The sequence below is a fragment of the Bos grunniens genome, chromosome 13 (genome assembly GCF_055505025.1).
Source record: "Bos grunniens cultivar Pamir isolate PY7600 chromosome 13, Bosgru_T2T1.0, whole genome shotgun sequence".
NCBI lineage: Eukaryota > Metazoa > Chordata > Mammalia > Artiodactyla > Bovidae > Bos > Bos grunniens.
The window spans coordinates 10,480,218-10,492,547 of NC_141177.1; the positions used below are offsets into that span (position 1 = coordinate 10,480,218).

The following is a 12,330-nucleotide window of genomic DNA, read 5'->3' on the forward strand; positions in this document are numbered from 1 at the left end:
TTCCCACTGATGAGCCCATTTACCTGGAGGTGAGACCTCCGAGGCCACCAAGAGGGTGCTTGCCAGTATGTGTGTGTGTGTGTGTGTGTGTGTGCGTGCGTGTGAAAGTCAGAGCCAGTGCCAATGCCGAGAGCCTGTGACAGGCTGGCAGGGGCCTCTGTAGCTCCTCCCAGCCCCAAAGGGCCTACCCAAGCCGCTGCTGGAGCCGCTGGAGCCCTGCCCCAGACCCCCTGGCCAACCCTGGCAGTAGAGGGGGTGCTGTAGATCCAGAAAGTGCTCCACAGACACCCCCTTTGCAGAGCTGACCCAAGTCCTCCTAAGCCCTGTGGTCCGGACTCCAGGCGGCTTCAGCGGGCCTGCGGTTTCTGGCAGGAAGATTGGCAGCCGTCCAGAAGCGGGTGTGACCCACAGCAAAACTTCCCTGGGCGGCCCGTTTGCTTTTGGCAACCAGGAGCCTCCCCATGGCCTTCTTGCTGAGCTGTGGATGGTGACCTGCGGTGGCTGAGCCCACGCGGGCTGGACCTGGTGTGTGCTCTTGCTGGGCCCTGCTACATGAGGGGGTCCTCAACAGTGATCTGCAGGAACCAAATCCTTTTTGTTGAATTCAGTCAGCTCTGAGGCCCCTCTGTGGTGTCTCCAGTTCCTGAAGAGGAGGTAAGCTGAGAGGGGGAAAGGACAGTAAGTGGCGGCAGGTGGAATTTCAGGGAATATAGAGGAAGGGTCCTGTTCAGACAGAGGGTGAGGGTGAGCTCTCTGAAGTGGGAGCCAGGGATGAAGGGAGTGAGAGAGGACGATGCTGCAGGCAGAGGGAACAGCACACAGATGCCTAGAGGTGGGGGACCGCGTGACAGCAGGGCCTATTCTGGGAGCCAAGAATGCCTGCTGTGTCTGGAGCCGACAGTGAGGTGGGAAGCGGTGTCACACATGAGGGGGCAAGACACATGAAATTCACACCACCAGAGACTCTGTGCTTCCAATGCAGGGGGCCAGGTTCGATCCCTGATCAGGGAACTAGAACCCACAGGCTGCAACCAAGAGTTCACAGGCTACGACTAAAGATCCTGATGCTCTGTGATCTTTAGAGGGGTGGGATGGGAGTCGGGGCGAGAGGGAGGCCCAAGAAGGAAGGGATATATGTATACATATAGCTGATTCCCTGGTGGCTCAGATGGTAAAGAGCCTGCCTGCAGTGTGGGAGACCCAGGTTTGATCCCTGGGTTGGGAAGATCTCCCGGAGAAGGGAATGGCAACCGACTCCAGTATTCTTGCCTGGAAAATTCCATGAATGAAAGAGCCTGGAGGGCTACAGTCCATGGGGTCACAAAGAGTCGGACACGACTGAGCGACTAACACACACACGCACAGCTGATTCACTGTGTTGTGCAGCAGAAACTATCACAGCATTGTGAAGCAATTACACTCCAATTTAAAAAGGAATACTGGAAGTAAAAGAAAAGCAGTGCAGACCCCACATGCCACAACGAAGACTGAAGATCCTGCAAAGACACAGCTAAGCCTCGGTGCATCCAAATACATAAGTAGATATTTTAAAAAACCTCACCACCAGTATCACTAGGAGCGGGAAGATATAAAGACATGAGCTTTGACTGTAGAATTTGGCAAAGGTAATACGAGAGGGGGGGGTGTCAAATGTGGCTGGAGAAGGCTTTGGCCCCCATCATCTCCCCCAGTATCCCAAATCTCAAAGTGATGGAGCTGGACAGCAGAAGAGTCGGGAAAGGGCAGTTGGCAAGGAAGAAAAGTGACTTGATGCTGGGAGCAGTTCCAGGATGAGGAGTTGATGTGAACAGAGGTTGAAGATGAAAATGTGGGATTTGATCATTTAGGGCTGGAGGAAGTGGCTGAGGGTGAGGGTTGTGGGTTGCCAGACTTGGAGAGAATGAGAAACAGTGTTATTTATTCAGGCTCATGTTTGAGTTAGAAGCAGGCCTAGGGTATTTTACACCCAGAGTGGATCAGTTTTGGAATACCCACCACCTTCATATAACAAAGTGTTATCTGTCATCATTGTGAGAAGAAACAAATATAGTTCATTTATGAATTAGAATTCGTACTTACCATGCAAAAATGTTACCCTTCGCAGTCTACACTGTTTGACTTTTCTAAATTTTAAACACAAATTAAAATTTCAAGAAGTCATCTGGGATGACAGACTTGAATTACCTGTATCTTCATCTTCTCCATCACTCTACAGCCATTGTTTTCTTTGAATCTACTTGTGAGATGCAGAAATATGTAATACCGCAGGGCTGGAGGCAGGAACTGTACTTGGAGCAAGTACAAAAGATTCCAAGCTGTTAGGAACTCTCTTGGTGAACCTGTGTTCCTGAGACCCTGTATGCTGCTGGCAACTGCGTTCCTAGAAATTCTCCATGTCGAAGAGGTTTATTAAAGGATAAATCAAAACATGCTGATTTGAAGCTTAACTACATGTTATTAAAATACAACTGGTGTTAGTCACTCAGTCATCTCTGATTCTTGACATGGACTGTAGTCCACCAGGACTCTCTGTCCATGAAATTCTCTAGGTAAGAATACTGGCGTGGGTAGCCATTCCCTTCTCCAAGGGATCTTCCCATCCCAGGGATCAAACCCTGGTCTCCTGGGTCACAAGAGTTGGATACGACTTAGCAACTAAACTACCATCCCAGGTGGTGCTTGTGGTAAAGAAGCTGCCTGCCAATGCAGGAGACACAGGTTCAATCCCTGGGCTGGGAAGCTCCTCTGGAGAAGGAAATGGCAACTCACTCCAGTATTCTCGCCTGGAAAATTCCATGGAGAGAGGAGCCTGACAGACTAGAGTCCATGGGGTCGCAAAGAATCAGACGTGAGTAAGTAGCTGCACATTTATTTATTTATTTTCTATGTTTTGGCCAGGCCAGGATCTTAGCACCTCAATCAGGGATCGAAACCCATGCCTGCCACAGTGGAAGTTCAGTGTCTTCACCACTAGACATCTAGGGAAGTTCCAGGTCCCTGGTTTTAATAATAATGAAAGTGATTACATATTGAGCACCCAGTGGGAACTGCCCCTGTGCTGAGTACTTGTTATAAAAAGTGGTGTTTCTAATCCTTGTCATCCATACCTTAATAAAAAAAAAAAAGAAAAAATGAAATCCAGAGAGGTTAAGCAGCTTGCCAAAGGTCACACAGCTAGAAAACAGAGCCAGATTTTCAGCGGAGGTTCATATGACTCCAAAACCTATGCTGTGGTTATTTATTTTTGCTACTGCTTAGAAAGCTCTCTGTGGCGTATATATTTTTTTAAATTGAGGGGTAACATATAAACAGAAATGCTTACAGTGCACTCGTGTTAAGTGCACATCTCGACAACTCTTCACATATGTACACACCCATGTAACCACCACCAAGATACATTTCCAGAAAGATTCTGATGCCTCTTCCAAGACTGTATGCTCTGCCTCCCAAGGTACTCACTGTTCTGACCTCTGTCACCATGGATTAATTTTTGCTGGGAGAAACAGTTTTGTTTTGGCTTTTTATTTTTTCACTTTTTATTTTGTGTTGGCGGATGGTGGACTAACAATGCTGGGATAGTGTCAGGTGAACACTGAAGGGACTAGGCCATACATACACATGTATCCATTTGGGAGGAACAGCTTTGAACCACTTCTTCCTCTGAGGCAAGAAGGAAGATAGAAAAAGCTAGGAGGCATGAGGAGGAGGTAGAGAAAGGCACTTTGTTCACAGCAGTATCCTATCCGAGGAGGAGTCCCGCCCCCATCAGTGAGAGGGTGAGGCTGGGTGCGCTTTCCAAGGGAAGTGAAGGAGGCTCGGAGTGTGCCGCACCGGGAGGTGACAAGACACCAGTGGAGTGCTGCCTCCTGCCGCAGGGCCCCTCTGAGTCAGAGCGTGTGTTTGTGCTTGGAACTTGTTCTCTCTAAATAACCAAAGTTGGGCGAGTGTGGACAGCGGGCGGTCCTGGGGCCTGGCCAGTTCAGGAAGCACGTGGGTTGGCATCACGGCGTTGGGTGATGAGAGTGTGAGTGATGAACGCACATCACAAAATGCTGAAAATCCATGGCAGGAGCTGCCCCTGTGCTGACTGGTTACTGGGGTTCAGGCCCCCAAAGTGCCAAGTTTGGCACTAGAGGGATGTGGCAGTCTGGGGAACCCATGAGACTTTTGGCTAGTGCTATAGGTTCCCCTAAATAAGACCCTAAACGGAGCACAGATGCTCTTTGGCACTACTGGAAACAAATTTCAGGCTTGTAAGCCAAAAAGTCCCCACTTCAAATCCTGGCTCCCCCAGTGACTTTTGGCACTGGGACCAGGATGCAGAAAGAGAGGAGCCAAGGGAGAAAAATGTAAGGAACTCTCACTATCAGGTGCTGGCCTGGCACGTGTAGGACCGGGAGAGTGAGGGACTCCTTACAAGTGAGGCATCCAGGCATACTTCCCTGGCGGTCCAGTGGTTAAGGCCCTTTGCTTCCACTGCAGGGCAGGGTGGGTGGCTGGGTAGGGGGGCGGTGTGGAGGGGGAAGAAACCTGCACAAAATGAGTTTATGGTAGGAACTCAAGAAATAGGGGTTGACTGGCTAAATGACAGCTCCCTATCCCAATGTTTGAATTGGGGTACATTAGGCCATGCTGAGGTCACAAATAAACTCCAAGATCTCAACAGCTTAATCCAACAAAGATTTAGCTTTGGTGGCAAATGGTCCAGTGAAGTTGGGCAGATCTTCTCCATCTTGGAGCTGCATCCTCTCAAACCACCCTTCCCTACCCATTCAGTTGCTTCTTTGAAATGAAGAATTTCAGATCCTCCCCTCCTCTCCCCCCACAGGAGGATCTACATTTAGTAAGACTCCCAGGTGATTCGTATGCACATTGCAGTTTGTGAATCACTATTCTAGACCAGTGGGCTCCAAGGTCACCTTGGAGAAGAGAGATGGAGAAGGCACACTGGCTCTTCACTGCCTCAAACCAGAAGTGATGACGCTCATCCCTTCTGCTCATATTTCATTGGCCAGAACAAGTCACGTGACCCCGACTTGCCTGCAAGGGAAGCTGGGAAATGTGATCTTTCTCTGTAGGTCCCTGAAGAGGAATCAGAGTGAGAAACATGACATATTCTTTGCCACAGTGTCTGAGGATCTGGGACACATACCTCTGTGGCCTTTGATTTCACCCATTTTTGTTTGTTTTGAGATGGCCTTCTTGTTCTTTCAGACCCGAACCAGGCCTAACACTTGAGAGTCTAGGAAATGCCTCTGAAAAGTGAAACTGGGGAAACACCTCTTTAGCTCAGGGTGCAGCATATGGGAGCCAGGAACAAGTGTCTGCAGTTGCAAGGATGAAGCCAGTTTCAGCCATTCACAGCTTGTCAGCTTCCTCCCTGCCTTCCTCTTTTGTATTCATTGCACATCTACATGCCAAGCCCCGTGCAAGAAGCTGGAGAGATTGGTGTGTGTGTGGGGGGTGGGGGTGGGGAGGTGGGGGTGGGTCTGTGTGAATAAATGCTCAATGCTGGGGACATCACTGTTGCTACAGTAGGGTCGTGGGGACAGACAAACCCAAACGGACCCTGACCCCAGCAGGGCTGGGAGAGTCAGGGCCAGTGCTCCTATGGCTGGATGTACTCAGGTGAGAGGGAACCCCATACCATGGGAAGATCAAGAATCAGATGAAAATCCCAGCTCTGACACTTGCTACGTGGCTGTGTGTAAGTGCCCTCACCTCTCTGGGACTCTCTTTCCCTTTTGTGGAAATTGGGATCTGAGCCTGATGGGAGACCCATTCGAATATCCTTTCTCCCCACCTTCCCTCATAATCAAACCCTGATTTTATTTGGGCTGGCAGTGCACTCAACTTTGCAGCGAGGCATGGCCATGTGACCAGTCCCAGCAATAAGATTCATGAAGAAGTGTTATGTGCAAATTCTGGGAAGGCTTCTGAAAGGGAAGAGCATCCCTTCTGTCCCAATACCACCCTTCCTTCCTTCCTCCTGCTTCCGGTCAGTCATCAGACATGATGGTGAAGCTTGACAGCCATCTTGGACTGAGAGGGTGTCTTAAAGATGGCCCTCAGGTGCAGAGGAAGGAAGAGGAGAAATAAAAACGGAGCCTGGATCTCTGATGACATCAGAGCTGCCGTGTGCACCCCAGACTCCACCTATAGTGGCTATTCACGTGATTTTAAAAATAGTATACATGTTACATACAAGAATACTATGAGAGTGTTCATATAATGATAATATAATGTTACTATATATATTATTCTGTCTGCATATAATATGTGCATGCTTATGCCCCTTTGTTTAAGCCACAATTGTTTTGAGTATTGCTGGTGTAAAAGTATTATTGATTTTTATTATTGATCGTGTATCTGGCAAACTTGCTCATCTCTCTTATTTGTTCTGATACTGTCAGATTATTTCATTTTTCAAGGTAAGGGACCACACCATCAACAAAGAACAGTTTTATCTCTCCCCTTTCAACCTTTACACCCCTTGTTTTGTCTCCTTTTAGCCGTAGCCGGACTCCGGCACCACGTGCTACGCGTTTGTTGTTGTTGTTTGGTCGCTAAGTTGTGTCCGACTCTTTGCGACCCCGTGGACTATAGCCCCTCAGGCTCCTCTGTCTGTGGGGTTGCCCAGGCAAGAATACTGGAGTGGGCTGCCATTTCCTTCTCCAGACGAGTTAAGCATTAGCAGTGATAATGGGCATTCTTGGCTTGTTCCTGATCCTGACACACACATAAAGTTTCTCCACTAGGAATCATATTTTCTGGAGGTTTTTTGATACTGAACTTCTCTGGTGGCTCAGGTGGTTAAGTGTCTGCCTGAAATGTGGGAGACCTGGGTTCAGTCCCTGGGTCAGGAAGATCCCCTGGAGAAGGAAATGGCAACCCACTCCAGTACTCTTGCCTGGAAAATCCCATGGACGGAGGAGCCTGGTAGGCTACAGTCCATGGGGTCTCAAAGAGTTGGACACGACGGAGCGACTTCACTTTCTTTCTTTCTATCTACCAAATCAAGAAACTTCTCTTATGTTCCTCGTTTGCTGAGATTTTTTTAAAATACCTAAGGTTTTTAAAATAAATACCTAAGTTTCTTAACAAAAGTTTTTTCTGTGTCAATTGACAATCATTGGATTTTCAAAAGATTTTTCGTATATTTATTTGTTTGTTTGGCTGTACTGGGTCTTAGTTGAGGCGCATGGGAACTTTGATCTTCGTTACCGCATTAGGATGTCTTTTAGCTGCGGCACGTGGGATCAGACCCGGGCCTCCTGCATTGGGAGCTCACAGTCTTAGCCATTGGACCATCAGGGAAGTCCTCGGCCTTTTTTTTCCTTTAATGACTCCATGAATCATAGTGGTGGATTTTCTGATGTTACTGCATCTCTGGGATAAATCCTTCCTAATGGTAAGGATTTTAACACACTGCTGAATTCACTCCACTAATACTGTAGTTAGTATCTTTTCCATCCTGTGTTCATAAATGAAATGAGCTTATCGTTTTCTTTTGTTGTATTGTCTTCTCTGGTTTGGGCAACCAAGATGACACTTGTCTCATCAATAAGCTAGGCATTCATTGTTCCTTTAAAATTCAGCGGAACTCACCTGTAAGGATGTCTGGGTCTGATTTGGGAGAGCAGGAGGGCTCTGGCTACCATTTCAATTTCTTTAATACTAATTAACCTATTAACATTCTCTATTTCTTCTTGGGCCCATCTTTTGGCATCTTATAACTTTCTAGAAATGTATCCATTTTCCCTAAGCTTTCAAATTCCTAACAATATAACTGTTCACAGTAGTTTTAAAGTTATGCTTAGTCCCTGTTAAATCAGCATTATTCTCCTTTTTCACACTTTGGTTTATCTATTGCACCTTAACTCTTTGGTCATGATCAATCTTATCAGGACCTTGTCTCAAATGAATTCCATCCCAGAAGCGGCTTTGGGTCCTGTTGTTTTTTCATAGTCTTCTTTTGTTCTCTAGTTCATTGATTTGTTCCCAGAAGGTGTTCTGAATGGGCAGGGCATTGTGCAGCTGAATCTTATTTTGGCCCTTGCAGTGCTGAGGTGTTCTACGTCGTCAGTGAGGCCGCCTCCATCGGGAAGGTCCAGAGAGGGGGCCCCGCCAATGGCTATGACTTGCCCAAGTCTGGGTTCCTGCCTCAGAGGGCGAGGCTCCATCTGCTCCACATTGGCAGCCCCCACACTACCCCCGCCTCTGGTCATGTTGGGAGGGGCTGGTGGTGCGTTGCTGCTGCTGCCTGCTCATCCAGCCTGCAGATAGCCAGCCCCCAGGTGCCCCTCTATGGCCTCTTCCGTGCATTCCTCAGTCTGGGCAGGAGCTCAAAGGTCTGTTCCTGGCCCTGAGATCCCAGGTGCCACCATGAACTTCCTTCCCTGCCCCCATCTCCCCAGGACAGTTATGGGGCTTTAACACTTGGCTTCAGTCTGAACTGGTGTGCTTCTGTGTGCAGGGAGGGACCAAAGTGGTCCTGCAAGGAGGGAGTGAGAGATGGTACTCTCAGATCACATGTGTGACTGCCTCTGTACACAGATGCTCATGCCATTGTGAACTGGGGGTCCTGGCAAGGAGGTGGTCCTCATTTGCTGGGTGAGGGGGTGGGGACAGTGGGCTGAGCCGAGGGTGCAGCTGGTGAGGCGAAGACACACTGGCTGGGGAGCTGGGAGAGGTCACGATGGGACCTGGGATTCAGGAATTGGCCTGAGAGTTTACTCACAGGCCTGGAATGCCAGAGAAGAGACACTGAACGTGGCATGTGTTGGATGGTAGATATGTATTTGTTGCACGAATGAATACATGAACGAAGGAATGGAGGGACCCAAGCTTTAATTTCACTCTCATGCTGTACATTCTTGGGAAAAGTTCTTGGCCTTGCTTGGCCTGTTTCCTCATCTGTAAAATGGGAGTGGGGTGGATTCCATATCCTATAGTGCCTCTTTCTCTAGGAATTTCTGTTTCTATGCCTGGAAGTGTTTCTGGAGTGGCAGCTCTGACCCAGAGGGAAGTATGCAAGATGGGCCCTCAAGAAGGCAGAATTCTGAAAGGTCAGGAGCAGAGGTGGTTCCTAGAGATTCTCTGATGTCTGAATAATTATCAGAGTTCAGAGCACCCCACCAAGTTAGAATTAGCTGGTCAGGAGGGACCAGGCACCAGAGCAGAAGTGGCTTTGCATTTGGCCAGACGTCCCTTAGAGAAGGCAGATAACAGGTTAGCTTACTGCCTCCCCATCCAGGAGCCCCCTCATCATTCAGGATATCCATTCATCCAGCCATTCACCCATTTATCTGTTCTTTCAACCATCCATCCATCTACCCGTTTGTCTGTCCATCCATTCACCCATCCATCTGTATATTCATATATTCATTCATTCATTTAACAGACGCTGAATGCAGGGGCCATGCCCTCATATTAGACACATAATAAAAAAGCAAGCTCTCTGTCCACACTGAATTCACAGAGTAGAGGAGAAGATGGAGATAAGCAAAGAGATGATGGCAGAACAGTAAGTGGGGAGTACTAGTCACTGAGGGAAATGAGAAGAGGACCCAGCCTTGGAGGAGGGAGAGGAGGCTTTGGAAATCTTACTAGAGGAGGTGACATCCAAGCTGAATTTTGAATCAAGAGTAGGAGTCCAGGCAAAATGTCAGCACAGGGTGACAGAGAATAGAGGCCGAAGTCATCATAAGACCCGGGTGTCTGGGGCGCTGTGCATGGCTGAGTCTGGATGAAGCCTGGCGGGAGGTGGAGAGGTGAGGCTGGAGGAGCCTGGCCTGTGTTGGTCTGGGAGGAACTTGTGACCGGGGCTGGGAACAGGGACCGAGACCTTGGGGTCTCCAGGGACCATCTGGAGCTGTAGAAATGCTCTGGGTAAGGCGTCAGAGGCTGGGTTCCTTCCTCCTTCTCCTGAGTGACCCTAGGCAAGTCCCCTCACCTCTCTGGGCCTCGGTCCCCCTGCTGTGACGTGACAGGGTTGCCCTTTGTGCCCTCCTGGGACCCTTCCAGCCCTGAGGATGTCCTTGAGCCACATGTGGTCAGCAAAACCAACAGCCATGTGAACATTTGGCCTGGCCTGGGGAGCAAGTTAATTGTTCCCAGTCCCTGTGAGTGTCGAGGGGGGAGCGCCTTGGTTAGGGGCCCTGGTTAGGGGCCGCCCCCGTGGGGCTCCCAGTCATGGGATTGCAGGATGTGCTGAGTGGGGAGTGAGTCATCAGCCAGTCATCTGCTTGGGCCCCAGGGTCCCCAGGTGCGGGAGGGGGGGGCCCTATCCCCTACTTCTGCCTGCCCAGAGCCCCCTTCTCAAGCCAGCAGTCCCTTGCTCAGCAGAAAGCAAGTCCACAGAAAATTGTTTTTTTTTTTAAGTTTTTAAATTGGAGTATAATTGCTTTCCAATGTTGTGTTGGCTTCTCCTGTACAACAACATGAGTCGGCCATATATATATATAAATATTCCCTCCCTCTTGAAGCCCCCTCCCACCACCACCCCCATCCCACCCCCTAGGTCATCACAGAGCACCGAGCTGAGCTTCTGTGTTGCACAGCAGCTTCCCACTAAGGAAAATTATTTGAGATAAATCGAAGGGTGGGAGCCCTAGGCTGGGGCTCCGGACCTTCTCCCACCCCCAGCAGCCCCTGAGGCCCTACCAAGGAGCCCCCTTGGGTTCAAGGGCCCAGTCGTCCCCAGGAGAGGAGATTGGGACCCGGAGAGGGAAGGAGCTGCCCCTTGGGTCACCCAACACGCGTCCTTGCTCCTCTCCCCACTGGGCTCTGACCCTGCCCTTCCCCAGCCCTGGAGGATGGGGAACAAAGCAAGCACCTCTTCCATCTTCCCCTCCTCTCTGGGGTCTCCCTGAGCCCCAACATCATAGCTTCTCAGCGACACCACAGGGAACGGGGGTTAAAGCTGAGCTCTGCCCCAAACAAGACCCCGGCAGGTCCTGCCTTCATCTCTGGGCTGTGTCTCCCCAGCTCTGCAGTGGGAAGACCGGGGAGAGACTGGAAATCACTCGCATTCATGGAAGGCTTCTGGGTATGAGGCATGAGCTTAATTCTCACAGCAACCATCTAAGGCAGTGGTCCCCAACCTTTTTGGCACCAGGGAGGAGTTTTGTGGAAAACAGTTTTTCCACGGACCTGGGCGGGGAGTAAGGCATGACATTTACCGTGCACTTTATTTCTATCTTTACTACGTGAGCTCCACCCTCAGATCATCAGGCACTACATCCCAGAGGTTGGGGACCCCTGCTTTAAGTGATGCATCGTTACTATCTTTGCCTCCCAGATGAGAGGCACCAAGCAGTTAAGTAATTTGCCTACACTCACATAGCAGGAAGGAGGCAGAGCTGGGATTTGAACCCAGGCAGCTGGCCCCTGAGCCCTCGTACTTATCCACTGTGCTATACTGCCTCTCGAAAGATGGCTTGGATGCACCTTCCAGTCCCTCCTGTCTGGGATTCAGACAGTAAGCTAGAAGTGGTTCAACAGGAAGGGAGAGAATCAGTCACACTCTCCTTCTGTTGATTGCTGTGTGACCTTGGACGAGTCACTTCACCTCTCTGGGCCTCCGTTTCTGAGCAGGGTTGCTGTGAGAATTAAAGGGCTGGGGTAGAGTTTCTTCCTTCAGGAATGGCACACTCGTGGTGATTGACGGTTCTTCAGTCTCCACCCACAGCCCCTCACGGCAGCCACTGTCTTGGTGAGTGAGGAGAGGCAGTGGCTATGGTTAAGACGCTTTCCCTTCTGTCGCCAAGCTGCCTGGCTCTGTCTTCAGGAGTTGTTTCCCTAACCTCCCAACCCCTCAGAAAGGACCCACAGGATCGGTTCCAGCCACACCCTCCCTCTTGACTCAGAGCCTAAGACCTGTCCGCTTAGAGACCAATTCCTCCTCCAACCCCCAGGGGGGCCAATAAGCTGCCCAGGCTGCAGTGAGGGGCATCTAACCAGCTTCCAGGAGCCCAAGTGGGGCAAGTGAGACCGACAGGCCCCGATACCCCATTCCATCGACCCCACCAGCCCCAGAGCAAAACACTTCATTACTGGAAGCTCAGCCAGGCAGAGGGGGTGGAAGTGGCTGTGTTGGAGGAAACCGAGGAGGGCCCGCCAAACCTCAGCCCTCGAAGCCAGCGGCCCAAGGTCTGACCACGTGGGGCTGGCTCGCGGGGATGTTTACGGAAACGCTGGCCCCGAGGCCGGCCCAGCTGCTGGCCTGGGATCCCCTGAGGCACCCTGAGGCCTCACAGTGCCAACTTGGCAGGGCACATCAAAGGCTGCAGCGGGGGCCCTGTTTTCCTCCAGAGCCCACCTGGGGAA

At 50.3% G+C, this 12,330-nt stretch overlaps 1 long non-coding RNA gene across 1 annotated transcript in view; it reads left to right on the forward strand.

The window, feature by feature from the left end:
• Positions 1-221: 221 nt before the first annotated feature.
• The window catches only part of LOC147360181 (uncharacterized), a 53,249-nt gene continuing 41,140 nt past the window's right edge, over positions 222-12,330 (forward strand). Inside the window, exon 1 of the long non-coding RNA XR_015138985.1 lies at positions 222-654. This is a non-coding gene — a long non-coding RNA (uncharacterized LOC147360181). The remainder of the gene's footprint in view (positions 655-12,330) is intronic.